Source organism: Bison bison, unplaced genomic scaffold (genome assembly GCF_000754665.1).
Source record: "Bison bison bison isolate TAMUID 2011002044 unplaced genomic scaffold, Bison_UMD1.0 scf7180017864473, whole genome shotgun sequence".
Taxonomy (NCBI): Eukaryota; Metazoa; Chordata; class Mammalia; order Artiodactyla; family Bovidae; genus Bison; species Bison bison.
In genome coordinates, this window is record NW_011495034.1 from 11,107,588 (window position 1) to 11,123,415 (window position 15,828).

At 39.4% G+C, this 15,828-nt stretch overlaps 1 long non-coding RNA gene across 2 annotated transcripts in view; it reads right to left on the bottom strand.

Annotated features, from left to right (window-relative positions):
* LOC105004244 overlaps positions 1–13,490 on the bottom strand; it is a 36,663-nt gene extending 23,173 nt beyond the window's left edge. The window contains exons 1-3 of one of the 2 annotated variants that reach the window (XR_827196.1): positions 12,918–13,490; positions 9,778–9,902; positions 9,352–9,500 (exon numbers count right to left, since the gene is read on the bottom strand). This is a non-coding gene — a long non-coding RNA (uncharacterized LOC105004244). The remainder of the gene's footprint in view (positions 1–9,351; positions 9,501–9,777; positions 9,903–12,917) is intronic. The other variant, XR_827197.1, reaches the window with a different exon arrangement.
* Between the last annotated feature and the right edge of the window lie 2,338 nt (positions 13,491–15,828).

Consider the following 15,828-nt stretch of genomic DNA (forward strand, 5'->3'; position numbering starts at 1 on the left):
CATAGATTTGGATTACTGTGATATTGAATGGTTTGCCTTGGAAATGAACAGAGATCATTCTGTCGTTTTTGAGATTGCATCCAAGTACTGCATTTTAGACTCTTTTGTTGACCATGATGGCTAGTCCATTTCTTCTTAGGGATTCCTGCCCGTAGTAGTAGATATAATGGTCATCTGAGTTAAATTCACCCATTCCAGGCCATTTTAGTTCGCTGATTCCTAGAATGTTGATGTTCACTCTTGCTATCTCCTGTTTGACCACTTCCAATTTGCCTTGATTCATGGACCTAACATTCCAGGTTTCTATGCAATATTGTTCTTTACAGCATTGGATCTTGCTTCTATTACCAGTCACCTCCACAACTGAGTATTTTTTTTTTTTTTTTTTTGCTTTGGCTCCATCCCTTCATTCTTTCTGGAGTTATTTCTCCCCTGATCTCCAGTAGCATATTGGGCACCTACCAACCTGGGGAGTTCCTCTTTCAGTAACCTATCATTTTGCGTTTTCATACTGTTCATGGGGTTCTCAAGGCAAGAATACTGAAGTGGTTTGTGATTCCCTTCTCCAGTGAAACACATTCTGTCAGACCTCTCCACCATGACCCGCCTGTCCTGGGTGGCCCTACAAGGCATGGCTTAGTTTCATTGAGTTAGACAAGGCTGTGGTCCGTGTGATTAGATTGACTAGTTTTCTTTGATTCTGGTTTCAGTGTGTCTGCTCTCTGATGACCTCTTGCAACACCTACCATCTTAATTGGGTTTCTCTTACCTTGGACGAGGGGTATCTCCTCACCGCCACCCCTCCTGACCTTGTTGGATCATGTGGTAGTTCTATTTTTGAGAAAACCTTACACTATTTTCCATAGTGGCTGTACCAATTAACAGTCCCAGTAAGACAGCACAAGAGTTCCCTAAATTTTTCTTAGTTCTGACATTCAAGAAGTTTCTCTGTGAACCTAAAGACTGGCTGCTTATAAATTCTTAGACATGAAGAGTTATGCAATGGGCATTAATCTTGATAGCCCTAAAATTCAAAGAGTAATAATGCTGAAACCAGATTAGATGCTCTTGTACAATAGCCTGCAAATGGAAATGTAAACAAGCCAATCTCTGGTTGTAGAGCTAGAACTAAGGATAGCCACATGAAGGATGGACCCAATAAGATAATTGAAGCCACTTCTTAGTGACAGTAGTAAAGTAACAATATTAGATTGGAAATCTCAACGCCCGTACTCTAGGCCTGTTTCTGCAACTAACAGCTAACGTAAACCTGTAAGAGAGCCATATCCTGCTTGGATTAAAATATGATGATGCTTGAGGCCCTGTCTATCCCCAAATTCTGTAATAATAGGAATTTACATGATCATAAATAGTCTTTCTACTCCTTGGATGTACAACCAAATCAATCATTCTGTGTTAGTCCTTCAGTCATGTCCGACTCTTTGGGACCCCATAGACTGCAGCCCACCAGGCTCCCCTGTCCATAGAATTCTCCAGGCAAGAACACTGGAATGGGTTGCCATTTCCTTCTCCTAAATCAATCATTAATACCATAGAAATGACATATCAATGTATATAACATATATATATATACACACACATATTTATTAAATAGGCACTGTATTTAGTGCTAATGCCAATTTTTCTCCTCTCCAGGATACTGTGATTAGTCTCCACATAAATTTTTTATCCCACAGAAGCTACTGATGAGTTTTTAATCACACAGAACTCAGAGAAATTCTTACATTACAGTGCTATGATATATTTAATCAACAATATGAAACAAAAAAATTGGGTTTTCAAATGAAACATCCATTTTCACATGCAGCTTTTGTTTTTTTTTTCCTGACTAAATCTCACACAAGCCTTGAACTTCTTATTGGTTCAGTTATAGCTGTTATCTAAGATCTCTGCCAGTATTCAATGTTTTGGCTACTTCTAATCCTGTTGGAGAAGACTCTGATGCTGGGAGGATTGGGGGCAGAAGGAGAAGGGGACAACAGAGGATGAGATGGCTGGATGGCATCACCGACTCGATGGATGTGAGTTTGAGTGAACTCTGGGAGCTGGTGATGGACAGGGAGGCCTGGCGTGCTGCGATTCATGGGGTCGCAAAGAGTCGGACACGACTGAGCGACTGAACTGAACTGAATCCTGTTGTCACATATGTCATCTTACTTACCTTAGATCCGATTGCTTCTCTTTTTCATAAAATAGCAAAATGCCTTTCACATTCTTATCAATCAAGGAAACAAATTTAAACTTTATAATTGACAAATATATGTGTTACATATACAAATGATAAAAGTTATCATTCTCCCTATTTTCCATACCACCTAGTTTTATACCCTATAAATAACCAAGATTATTGAGTATATATTTCTAGATTATTTAATAAGAACAACACTTTTAATTTAATAACTCTGATATATGGTTTAAAAAACTTGTTTAAATACATTACCTCATTGAGTCTTTGAATTAGTCTGTGGCATACAAAGACAAATGTAATCCTCATTTTATAGATGGAGAAGATGAGGTAAGAAGGTGCAGAAGGTTGAGTTACATTTATATCCCAGGATGCTAAGGGCCAGTTCTGAAAATATTTGCTGCATACTTCCCCTACCAAACTTTGCATTCCATTTTTCATCTTTTTCTAATGTCAGCTCAACTTCAGCACCTATTCTCCACAAATCTTTATTCCAATCTTCTTTTATTCATTAAGTAAACATTAATCAGTCTGTACCATCTGTGAGACTCTATGCTAGATACTAAGGCAGAGCTTGGACCACTGAAGAAAAGGCATTAATCAAATAATGACAAAAGAAAAATGAATACTGCAACTGTGACAAAGGCTTCAAAGTAGAAGAAGCATCCTGTGTCATCAGACCCTGTGATTAGGAGATTTGATACAGTCAGAAGGGTCAGGAGCATCCATTCTGAAAGAGTAACATTTGGGCTCTTGTTGAACAATGAGACAGAATTTACTGGATAAGAAGAGAAAGAGAAAATAACACATGCAAAAACCTTTAGCAGCAGGAAGCATTCTAAGTAGGGAATAAAGAAAGACGCCTGATGTGAATGGATTCAAGAGATGGAGGAGAATGCAATTTGAGATGAGACACGAGAAGAAATGGAGACCAGGCTCCACAGGGTTTTAAAGCCAAGGTTAATGATTTTTGTCTTTATCCAAAAAACAATGGGATTGTATAATTTAATTTATATGAAATATAAAAAGTAGACAAATTTGTAGAGACAGAGGTAGATTAGTAGTTGTCAGGGACTGAGGGAAGGGAAGAATGGAGTGTGACTGGTATTAGTTACAAGTTTCATTTTTGAGAAGAAAAAGATATTCTAAAATTAGAGATGATAATTGCATAACTCTGTGAATATTCTAAAACCTACCGAATTGCACACTTCAAAAGGGTGAATTTTATGGTATGTAAATTATATCTTGATAAGATTATTATTAAAAAAAAAAAAAACTAAGTGGGAAAAGATTTTAAGAAAGGAATCATCTGATAAGATTAGAGTTTTGAAAGGATCACTCTGGCTTCAGAGTGAAAATACAGATCTGGGAGTGGAGAAAGGAGGCTATTATAATAATACAAGTGAGAGTAATTAAGAAAGGAAAACCAATAGAGCTTAACAATAGATTGAGTACTGGAGACAAATAAAAAGGAGATGTCAAAGCATAGTCCCTCATTTTCTAGCTTGAACAAGGAAATGGATTTCAGTGCCATTCACTGTGGTCCTAGCAGATGATCAGATTTTGAGAGGAGGGGTTTGGATCTTGAGTTCAGTTCTTTATCATATCGTATTAAAGTCTGACATTCCCTGGAGATATGTCAAATAAAAATGAAAATATATAGGTCTGAAACTCAGAGGAGAGTTTTTAGTAAAGGGAAAACTTATGAGTCTTCTGCATATAAATTAAAATAGTAGACATGGATACAGAGAAACAAACTGGGAAGAGAATATATAGAGAGGAGAAGAGGGCTATGATCTACCCTAGAGGAACTCCAGATTCTTGGCTGTAGAGTATAAATCTGCATTGGAAAAATTAAAATAAACAGAAGCCAGAGAAATAGGGAGAAAGTCAAGAGAGTGTTCTGTCAAAGAGGACAAGGAGACTGTTGAATCACCTCTATGACAGCCCTCACACTATATAATTCCTACCTAGCTTCTCTGCTAGATTATGAGGTTTTTGAAGGCAGGCATATCTTCTTGTATTTTACTTAGTAGTGGGCCCATATCAAGCAATCAATGAATATGTGTGGTTTGCAATTAAATGTTTAAATTTGCTATTTGGTGGGGAGGGGGGGAACTGTTGCTTTGATAGCTCATAATTTTATGCTAGAAAATTCTTAGTGCAACAGAGAGAAGTTCCCATTTTTCCTGACTAAACAGAAATATCTCTAACTCCATAGTATAATGCAAGTGCGTGGCATAAACAGAGCTCAGTGAAAATGTCTAGCAGAAGCAATAAGCTAGCAGGAGTGGTGCTAAAGGCAGAAACACTTGCACAATAAAATCAAGGCTTAAATAAAATGAAAAAGGAGTCTGAAGGGTTACCGAGTTAAGATATTTTCCGAGCTAGATCTTTTATGGAAAAAAAAAAAAAACAGCAAGTCACTGAGCAGAAACAAAATGCAAGGAGGCTAAAGAAGACATAAATTTGTGAACCATGGCTGCAATTTGGCTCCCACCCACCCAGAAGTCCAAAAGATGTGACCAAGCCCTACTGGAAGGATTGTTAATAAACAAGTTTACTTGTATATAAAGTACATAAAACTCAGCACTATATTCATAATTAAACATATATACACATAACAAGGTTAACTACTTACTTTATAAGCTGTTTATATTGTTCTTGTAATCTGATTCCTTTCTTTCCTAATCTCCAGGAGTTTGTGGAAAGCCTACTGGCCAGAACTTTGATGCCCAAGCAGGCACTTCCTCATATTACATGCATTCAACTTCAAGACATCTTCCTCACAGCTGCCATGAGGCGCTGTGGGCATGCCAGCTAATACTATGCTGAGAATAACACTGAATGCTGGGGAGAGCTTCAGGTGACTCTTGGGGCAGAGATTACTGCTGTATATTTGCATAACACAAGGAATATTTTGTGGGAACAGATGCTACTTTACAAAAGTTTGCGCTGATTGGTGGCTCAGCTGGTAAAGAATCTGCCTTCAATGCAGGAGACCTGGGTTAGATCCCTGGGTTGGGAAGATCCCCTGGAGAAAGGAATGGCTACCCAGTCCAGTATTATGGCCTGGAGAATTTCATGGGTTAGTCTTTGGAGTCACAAAGAGTTGGACATGATTGAGTGACTTTCACTATGCATTTTCCACTTTCCTATACTTCTCCTGATGAACGTGGCAATTCTGGACATCTATTTATAGCTGAACTGAAAATTTTACCCTAAAAACTTTTCTGGGCAGCTCTTGTCAGTTGTGGCTTTGTACATTGAAAAATAAATAAATCTATGATCTGCATTTAGAAAATCCATCATGTCCTTTTCCCTCATTCTAACCTTGTCTCAAAAGTTTCACAAATCACACATCACAACAAGGAATTTGAAATCTCCCATATGACTAATCCTGTTATCTTCTCTTGCTCTTATCATTTCACATATTTCTTTGCCTTGTCTATTCTCTCCTAAAAGTCTATAGTGTACCTGTTTTTAGACACTTTATTTTTAAACCTTTTAGAGAAGCACTAACTTAGTCTCTAAAACAAATTCTTCCTACATGAAAATTAGTCAGTAATGCTCTGATTTATACCCCTTCAATTACCCCTTCCACTTGCAAGCACATTGCATAATAACATGTTCTAGACATTTCTGCTATCCTGCAGCAATAAGACTGTTTCTTTTCAAATATAAAATCTTTGTTTCTCATAATTTTCTTCTGTCACCCATGCTGCGGATGTTCTGTTTCTAATACTACTAGCCTACAGGCACAGACACTCAATAATTTTCATTTCCTCTACTTGTCTGACTTTGTCCAAATTTATTTGGATGATCATTTCCTCTCCTATTTTCCCCAAAACGGAAATATAAAAGTAAATAACGGTACTGCTTTTCTGTTTATTTTCCATTTATGTGGAAAGCCTAGAAGCTTAACCCCCAAAAGCAAGCACTCTTAAGCTTTTGTTCAAACCAGGTGTTTTTGGCTCTCAGCACCATGACTGTAACTTGAGAACTAGTTTTATGGCAGAACCATGCTGATCAGTCTTTCCTTCACTTGCCAGGGGCCTGAGTGCTAGTCAGACGTGGGAACCATTAATTTCAGCTGCCATGGGTCAGACAGAGCAGCTCTCAGGCTGCTCCCCTCTGCTGCCTGCAGTGGGAGAGCAAGCAGTAGAGGGGCTGTGAATTACTACTTCCACAACGACAAAGTGCTCCACAAAACAGGCCAACCAGCAAGCAGTTTGGGGAAGTTATGCTTCTTATTTACTCCAGAGAAATCCAAATAAGTAAATCTAAGACTCAGAAGCACTGCAATAAAGCACGCTATTTCCCTTGGTTTAATTTTGAATTTCCTACTCTTCTCAACTTGAGATCATTTTTTGTATTGTGCATGTATGTAAAGACTATTCACGTTTGGTGACTCAAGCTTTAAGAAATAATCCTCCGGAAACCTTTAGATTAAGAACCAAGGCTGATCCTCACGCATCTAAGATTAATAGCCTCTAGGCCAGGGGACAAATCTTTCCAGGACAAGGTTTTCCCATGTGGCTTTTCTCCTTGGACTTCTACAAGAAGTTTCATTTATTACGTAAGTCTACATTTTTCAAGGTGCTCCCTCCATAAACTATCTTCACTCCACCTGAAATTTGAGATTCTAAATTCAGTAGGACAATGTTCAAATCCCAGCTCTGTTATTTACCAATCATTGGTCAATTAATTTAATTCCCTTTAGCCTCAGTTTGCTCCTCTGTAGAAATAAGAACAGGTCTTCCCCAATATTAGCATGGACTAAGGCAAAACAACAAATGAAGGCCAATGTAGCATATGTCAAAATACCTAAAAGTTATCAGATAAACTCTGCCCCCTAAGTGGCCTATTTTCCACTCAACCTCCCTTCCCCCCCTCCTCAAGCCTAGTCCTCTGGAAAGTACTGAGCACCCAGAGGACAGAGAGCCACTCTGCTCTCCCTGGGCCTGCCCCTACCCCACTCAAAGCCTGTATGGGATTACGGATCTGCTGGGGCCAGAAGGTAAAAACTTCCCAGACCTCCTGGCTGATGACTGAAGTGCCAGGATTTGCCGATGAGCCTGAGCATCTACCAAAACTAGACCATCCAAGGAGAGGGGGTGAAGTAGGGAGGAAGAGAACATCTAGGCATACCACTTTGGTGATTTAGGACGTAAGCAACAGCACTGATTTGTTTTTAATTTTAATTGGAGGCTAATTACTTTACAATATTGTGGTGGTTTTTGCCATCCATTGACATGAATCAGCCATGGGTATACAAGTGTTCCCCATCCTGAACCCCCCTCCCACCTCCCTCCCCATCCCATCCCTCAGGGTCATCCCTGTGCACCACCCTTGAACACCCTGTCCCATGCATCGAACCTGGACTGGCGATCTGTTTCAACGTTATTCTCTCAAATCATCCCACCCTCGCCTTCTCCCACAGAGTCCAAAAGTCTGTTCTTTACATCTGTGTCTCTTTTGCTGTCTCACATATAGGGTCATCGTTACCATCTTTCTAAATTCCATATGATTCTTTCTCTAGTTTCCCAGGGCAAAAAATGTCACACACACACACACACACACAAACACACACTCAGACCAGCATCCTCTGGCCTGGAACAGGCACTGTGGCTAACACAGTTGTTTTCCATAATTCTCTGTAATCAAATTAATTCTACACATATAAAAAAATTAATAAAAGAAAAGCTTGAAAAGGAAAAACTGTGTCTTAATATCTATAATTTTCATTGTCTTCTAAAGCTCAAGGTACTGACTAGTAGATGCCCTTCTTATTCATGTCTAAGGGCAGGAATGATTGTGATCATTTTACTTATCTCATAGAATTGTGTAGGAAATAAATATGAAATGCATGTGAATTATGAATTATACCACTATCAAAATTAGGAATAACTCTTCTCTAAGCTTGACCTCTAATTCTCATTGGGGAAAACAGGCAACGAAGCTGTATTTTTAGAAACTGAACAAATCTGAGACCAGTGTTATCCCATCGTCAAATCATTTGAAGATTTTTAGGCATTAGAGCACTATATTGGACTCTGGGCTTTAAAGATGATCAATTTTCTCATATGTTCAAGAATAACTAGATACTCCAACTCTTTGAGAGTAGGCTACGCTTGCCTTCAGTTGATTGCTTTATTGAGGTAGGAGAAATGAACTCTTTATAATCTCCTTAGAAATGATAAGCAGAGATGGCATCAAGCAAACGCGATAATCTTATATGGAATATTTTTAAGCAGCAGTTCCTTCCCTGACCTTTCACATTAATTAAACAAGTAGTTTGGTCCCATTTTTGGACAAAGAGTTTGCATGACACTTTATGAATAATATATTCCAATTGCAACAATGATACAAAATTAATTTTTCTGAAAACCAAGCACACAGATGAGACTGGCTTGAGGTACAATTTGCTAATCTCATATTAGAGAAGAAAAACTTACTATATTGTGAATATTGCAGGGTTTCAGGCCTCTGAAATGGAATTTGACTAAGGACATTCTGAGCAAATGGATAATACCATATATGATATATATGCTATATATTTACTTTACTATAAAATTCTTACACAGAGTCCTCAATTCAATCAGGCCAGCTGCCCACTAAAGAGCCCATGCTCACTGCCACCACTACACCCTCTAAGCTTTTATCCATGCCTGATGATGCACGCCCACCTAAACGTCTTTCAGGAAAACTGCCCTGATAGTCTCCTCTCACTCCTTTGGTCTCTAATTTTTTTCTAATGTCACACGTGCATGTTTTTCCTTGCTATCAACATTTTAAAATAATTGAGATAGAGAACAAAAATCCAATGACTGTGTATCCTTCCAGAGTGCCTAGCATAGTGCTAATGACTTCAACACAGAAGAGCTAGTTATCATTAATACATGGCAGACCTCAAAGGTCCACACAATTACTTGGTGTGTGGCCTATCTTTTCTTTTATTTCTGGAAGTAAGGTTACGCAATATAGCAGACTATTTGAGCTCTGCTTTGTCCAACATGCTGTGAGACACTTGATAGATACAGATTTGAACTAGGTAACATGAACCCTCAAATAGTTAAGTGGTTTAGTGTGTGTGTGTGTGTTCCTCTAATGAATAATTAACAGAAGCAATTTGAGAGACTCACCCATCGTAATGTGCTGAGAGCGGTATTTGGGTTTGATTTCTCTTCTGTGTTTCTTCTGAAAGCATTCACACACCAGCCACCATCCTTGATACTACATTTATAGGTATGTCATGTCTGGAGCCTCTGAGGTGGAAATTATGACAGTTGTTCTAGAAGCAGTGATAGAAAGATAATTAAAAAATAATTAACAAGAATAATTAGCATGGGGCCAGGGGAGGGGAGCTTTTATTTTATCAGCTAGACTGATCTGATTAAATGTGTATAGAACACAGCAAGCAAAGTATCTTTACATGGCAATGTGGAAGAAACAACGATTTTTTCGTGTTTAGTTTATTTTCCTGCTATTCCTTCCCCACCAAAAATCAGCAAGGAGTAGTCACTGTGATCCTCATTGCCTTTTAAAAAATTCCATTCAGCATCTCTCACAGCATATTTCCATTTGATTGAAGACATAACTGCACAGCTCCAATGAAAACACAGAAGGGGAACATCAGGATCTGTCAGCATAATGCTTCTGGGGGTTGTGTATTAGGTGATTACTTTGGCACTAGCTAAGGAGAAAAGAAAGGGAAACACAAAGGCAGTAAGCAGCCATCGAATTTTCACTTGTTTTTGCTTATCATGTTTTAGTTTCCTGAAAGCAAGCCTAAACTATATAAACTATATTTCCTGAAAGCAAGACTAAAGAATAGAAGCATTAACACTCACTTTCAGCCAGTAAGGTGTTCTCAGCACTGATTGTCTTTTAATTGGACAAGACAGTATACAATTCTATCCAGTAATTTCCCTGTTACAGGGAAGCTGTACATGCTCAAGAATGGCCCCCTGCTGAGAGAAAGCCCTTAGTTAAACAAGCTAGTCAGCTAGGAAAAAGCACGTGCTGGGGTGAGACAGACTGGGCAGGAACCCTAGCCTTGGTCACACATCTCTACTAGTTGAGTGGCCTTGAGTGGAGTGCTTTCTCTCCTTGATCTGAAACTGTCTAATTAAAATAGTGATAACAGTACCTAACCAGCCTGATGTTGGAATAATCATATATTTGAGTGCTATGCTTCTGTCACAATACTTGTTTTCATTATCAGATTCCTTAACCTCTCAGAACCTGCTCTCCCACCTGCAAAATGTAGGTATCACTAATCTCATAGGTTTAGAATGAGAATTAAATAAGGCCCCTAAGAAAATTACCTCCCCAAGCTAAATCGTTTGTCAAAACCAACTTGGGTAAAAAAATATGGAATGGTAGAAGATAACTAAATTCTTGACTTACATTTATTGAGAGGGAGGGGAAAAAAGAGAAAGATATGATACAGCTATAGTAATAGGCATCAGAATATGGCTTTGAAACACATGTGTTTCAAAGATCTGAATATAGTATTATTTGGTAATTTGTATTTGCTTATTTGCTTTTTGTTTTGTTCATTTGCTTATTTTTAACATATGCAGGAAACTAAGTTGTGTCCTAAGCACTAGATATTTGTTAAGGCATAAAAATATAATTAGCACATCATCACACTATTCTGTTTCTCCCAGAACTTGATAGCACTGAAATGAAGAAATAGAGTAAATGAAGTGGGTGAAGGCTTTAACAGTGATTGTAATGGTAGGCAGAAAATAATTTATAATGATTTGGATTCTTCAGATGAGTTTCTCAGATGCAATTTGCCTAGAGGATATTTGAGATGAAAATGCAGAAAGAACAGGCAACCAATCACATTAGAGGGTGTGAGAACGGCTGACCTGTCTGAAGTTCACATCACAGAGTTTCATCTCAGAAACTTCACTCCCCAGGAGCCATGGGTCCTCTAAGGGGTCACTTGATTATAGCAGAATCCAGCCATGGCTGGCATAGCCTAGATAACTTTACTAGACTCATGATATCTATTTAGCATGACTTATCCATTCATTTAACAAATATTTTTGAGCCACTCATTGTCCTTCTGGACTTGTAGTCTGGTGGGAGAAGAGGCAGAAAGGGGCTATCTCAAGTCTAGCTCAGATAAATAAACATAAGGGCCCCAATATTTATTGCATCACTCTTTGCATCACATAGCCAGGACATGGAAGCAACCTAAACATCTATCAAGAAAGGAATGAATAAAGAATAAGTGGCACATTTATACAGTGGGATATTATTCAGCCTAAAAAGGGATGAAATTGTGCCATTTACAGAGATGTAGGTGGACCTAGAAGCTGTCATACAGAACGAAGTCAGAAAGAGAAAAACAAAGATCATATATTAATGCGTATATATGGAATCTAGAAAAATGGTACAGATGAACTTATGTGAAAAGCAGAAATAGAGACATAAATGTAGAGATAAACATATGGATGACATTAGCTCTGAAAATGTCTTAGCTATATATTGGGATGAATTAGGAGATTGGGATTGACATATACACACAATTAAATATAAAATAGATAGCTAATGAGAACCTAGTGTGTAGCATAGGAAACTCTACCCTGTGCTCTGCGGTGACCTAAACAGGATGGAAATCCAAAAAAGAGGTGGTGTTATACACACACACACACACACACACACATATATACATTTATAGCTGATTCACTTTGCTGTACAACAAAACTAACACAACTTTGTAAAGCAACTATACTCCAATAAAAATTATTAAAAGAAAAGAAAGTTTTATATACATTAAAACCCCCATCACCACAGCCATCAAATCTCATAATTCATGTAGAGAGATTATGAGAGAGGAAGAGACTGAAAGTGCAAATGAGTCTTTTCCTTCCAAGTAGGAGATGTTTGCCCTTGGTAGTGTCATATCATGATTTTACTTTTCCTTATGAGTTTTTGACACCTTGTTATACAGCATGACCCATTAGCTCTGAAAAAGCCTCAGGAATATCTGGTTGCTCCCAACATGTTAGAACCAAGAATAATTCTCAAATTCTTCCATGTTCAAAAATACTAAGACTAAACTTTCCAGCTCGACACCAGGGCTTCCCTGGTGGCTCAGATGGCAAAGAATCTGTTCACAATGCAGGAGACCTGGATCCCTGGAGAAGGGAATGGCACTCCACTCCAGTATTCTTACCCAGAAAATTCCACGGACAGAGGAGCCTGGTGGGCTACAGTCCAGGGAGTCTCAAAGTCAGACATGACTGAGCAACTAACACAGACAAACTTTCCAGCTCAGGTGATTGGATTTTAATTATTATGCCTGGAGCATATCACTCAAATATTCATTGACTAAATAAATGAACAACAAAAACCTCTGAAAGAGAAGAGTGTGAAGGAAGTTTGTGGACAATAAGGAAACATTTTCAGAAGAACAAAAGGCAAGTTGGCTGCTTCCATAAACTGAGTGTTTCTCAAATTTATTTGAATTCTCCCTTTCAAAACATCCACAACTGTTAGATAAAAGAGAGCTGACAGTTGGAGGACATTAAAGTTGATTATCAATAGATTGTTTTAACATGCAAAGCAACTAGGGCTTTGCTTTGTGTACCGATCATAATTCTGAATCTGTGACAGTTAACTACGTCCACAGCCAGCCTTAGGCATTATGATTCAGGCTTCAGAAATAGCATTTGTCAATACCCATTACCTGTGCCCTCTTCACAGGATGAAATTCCAGGCCTGTACTTGTCCAATCAAATGGCTGCCTCTTGCTTTCCTTAGTCTCCTGTGATTGGCCAGGTGCTGTCAGCAGAAGAGATTCCTATTGAAGTCACTATATATTGATGACATCCCATCTCAGATGATCTTTAACACTGCCAAATAATCTTTCTGTTTGTCCACGTTTATCTCTAGCTCCCGTTTTCCTCAACTGTTATCCCAAAGTCTCACTGAAGCTCCATCTGCCAGTACTCCCTTCATCATTCTTAGATGACCGATGACTTCCTAGTTCACAAGTTAGGTAAAGCCCATGAGAATTCTGTTTCCTTTGTCCATCTCGATATGCACAGAGATGCCCCCTCTTCTCCCCTCCTTTCTTCATACCTAGTATTGAGATGCTCCTTGTTCTGTCTGTATTAATCCTTCAGCTGGCATCTTATGCCTCTGGCAAATCATTCCACCAATTATCCGATCTCTTTCTTGCAATTCAGCCTTTTCATGTTTAGGAGTTTACATAACTATGTTCAGATCTCTCCTACTCAAAGTAACAAAGGCTCAGTCCTGTAATCCCTTAATTATCTTAATACACATTATAAAAATTGGTTTTCAGATATAGTATGCCATTTTAAGAATGAATTTTCTTTACTATAAAACTGATAATACTAATTTACTTAAAACCAGTGGATACTACTGAATAAAACATAAGTTCTCTAAAATAGCACACCAAGTTCCTAATTACCTATTCTCTACTCAGCTTCCCTCCTCATCTCCTTCCATCTTCCTTGGGAACCCTGTGCAATACTGAACTACTTCACCGGACATTCTCTCTCACCACTCAGCATTACGATGTGTTTTGCTCCTACTGGGATATAGTAATAGTGCTGTTGGGAAATCCTCAAAAGGAAATATTGGGTAAGGCAGCAATTTGACTTGTTCACTGTAGCCATGCATGCGTGCCTGGTCACTCATGTCCGACTCTTTGCAACCCCATGAACTGCATCCCGTCCGGCTCCTCTGTCCTTGGAATTCTCCAGGCAAGAATACTGGACTGAGTTGCCATTTCCTTCTCCAGGGGATCTTCCCCATCCAGGAACTGAACCCACATCTCTCACATTGGTAGACAGATTCTTTACCACTGAGACACGTGGGAAGTCCTCATTGTAGCTATAGGCAATGGCAATAACTAAGGTTTTGTAAACAGGGGAATGATGGTAGTGGGTTTCAATATGGATCATCTACATGAGAATAGATTTAAAGAGGACAAGGATGCAAACTTAGAAGTTTGCTGAGGTCCTCCAAATGAGAGCTAACTGGTCTGAAATAGAGTCATAGCAGTTAACATGGAGCCTCAAAGAGGCCCAAGGCACAGTATCACAGAGGTCAGAGTTAAAAAAGAGACTATTGTCACAGAAACCTAGAGTGTAGAGAGCCCAGCCTAAAAATGACTGATTCGAGATCAAATGCCACAGAAAAGACCCAATAGAAAAATGTGGCCATTTGATTCAGTAGTTAAGAATCTAAACAGCAGCAACTGCAATAGAGTAGGAGCAGAAACAAGGATGGAGAAGGCAGTGGCACCCACTCCAGTACTCTTGCCTGGAGAATCCCAGGGACGGGGGAGCCTGGTAGGCTGCAGTCCATGGGGTCGCTGGGAGTCAGACACGACTGAGCGACTTCACTTTCACTTTTCACTTTCATGCATTGGAGAAGGAAATGGCAACCTACTCCAGTGTTCTTGCCTGGAGAATCCCAGGGACGGGGGAGCCTGGTGGGCTGCTGTCTATGGGGTCCCACAGAGTCGGACACGACTGAAGCGACTTAGCAGCAGCAGCAGCAGCAGCAACAAGGATGCAGAATTGAGGAGTGAGTGGGAGACAGGGAGTGACTCGCTAGTCCAGTGAGTGGCTAGTACTTTCCAAGAAGTTTGAATAGAAGGAACTGGAATAGACTAGACAGGTCTGGGCTTCCCAGGTGGTATTAGTGGTAAAGAAGTGAAGTGAAGTGAAGTGAAGTTTCTCAGTAGTGTCTGACTCTTTGCAACCCTGTGGACTGTAGCCTGCCAGGATCCTCTGTCCATGGGATTCTCCAGCCAAGAATACTGAAGTGGGTTGCCATTTCCTTCTCCAGGGGATCTTCCCAACCCATGGATAGAGGAGCCTGGCAGGCTACAGTCCATAGGGTTGCACAGAGGTGGACACGACTGAAGTAACGTCACAGTCATGCAGACAGGTCTAGGAGCTCTGTAGAGACAAAAGGCTAGTGAGGGTGAAAAAGGTTTACATGTGCCTAGGCTAAATTCAGACTGAAATTGAAGAAAGTAGGGAAAACCACTAGACCATTCAGGTATGACCTAAATCAAATCCCTTATGATTATACAGTGGAAGTGAGAAATAGATTTAAGGGACTAGATCTGATAGATAGAGTGCCTGATGAACTACAGACTGAGGTTCATGACATTGTACAGAGACAGGGATCAAGACCATCCCCATGGAAAAGAAATGCAAAAAAGCAAAATGGCTGTCTGGGGAGGCCTTAAAAACATCTGTGAAAAGAAGAGAAGCGAAAAGCAAAGGAGAAAAGGAAAGGTATAGGCATCTGAATGCAGAGTTCCAAAGAATAGCAAGAAAAGATAGGAAAGCCTTCCTCAGCGATCAATTCAAAGAAATAGAGGAAAACAACAGAATGGGAAAGACTAGGGATCTCTTCAAGAAAATCAGAGACACCAAAGGAACATTTCATGCAAAGATGAGCTCGGTAAAGGACAGAAATGGTATGGACCTAACAGAAGCAGAAGATATTAAGAAGAGATGGCAAGAATACACAGAAGAACTGTACAAAAAAGATCTTCATGACCCAGATAATCACGATGGTGTGATCACTGACCTAGAGCCAGACATCCT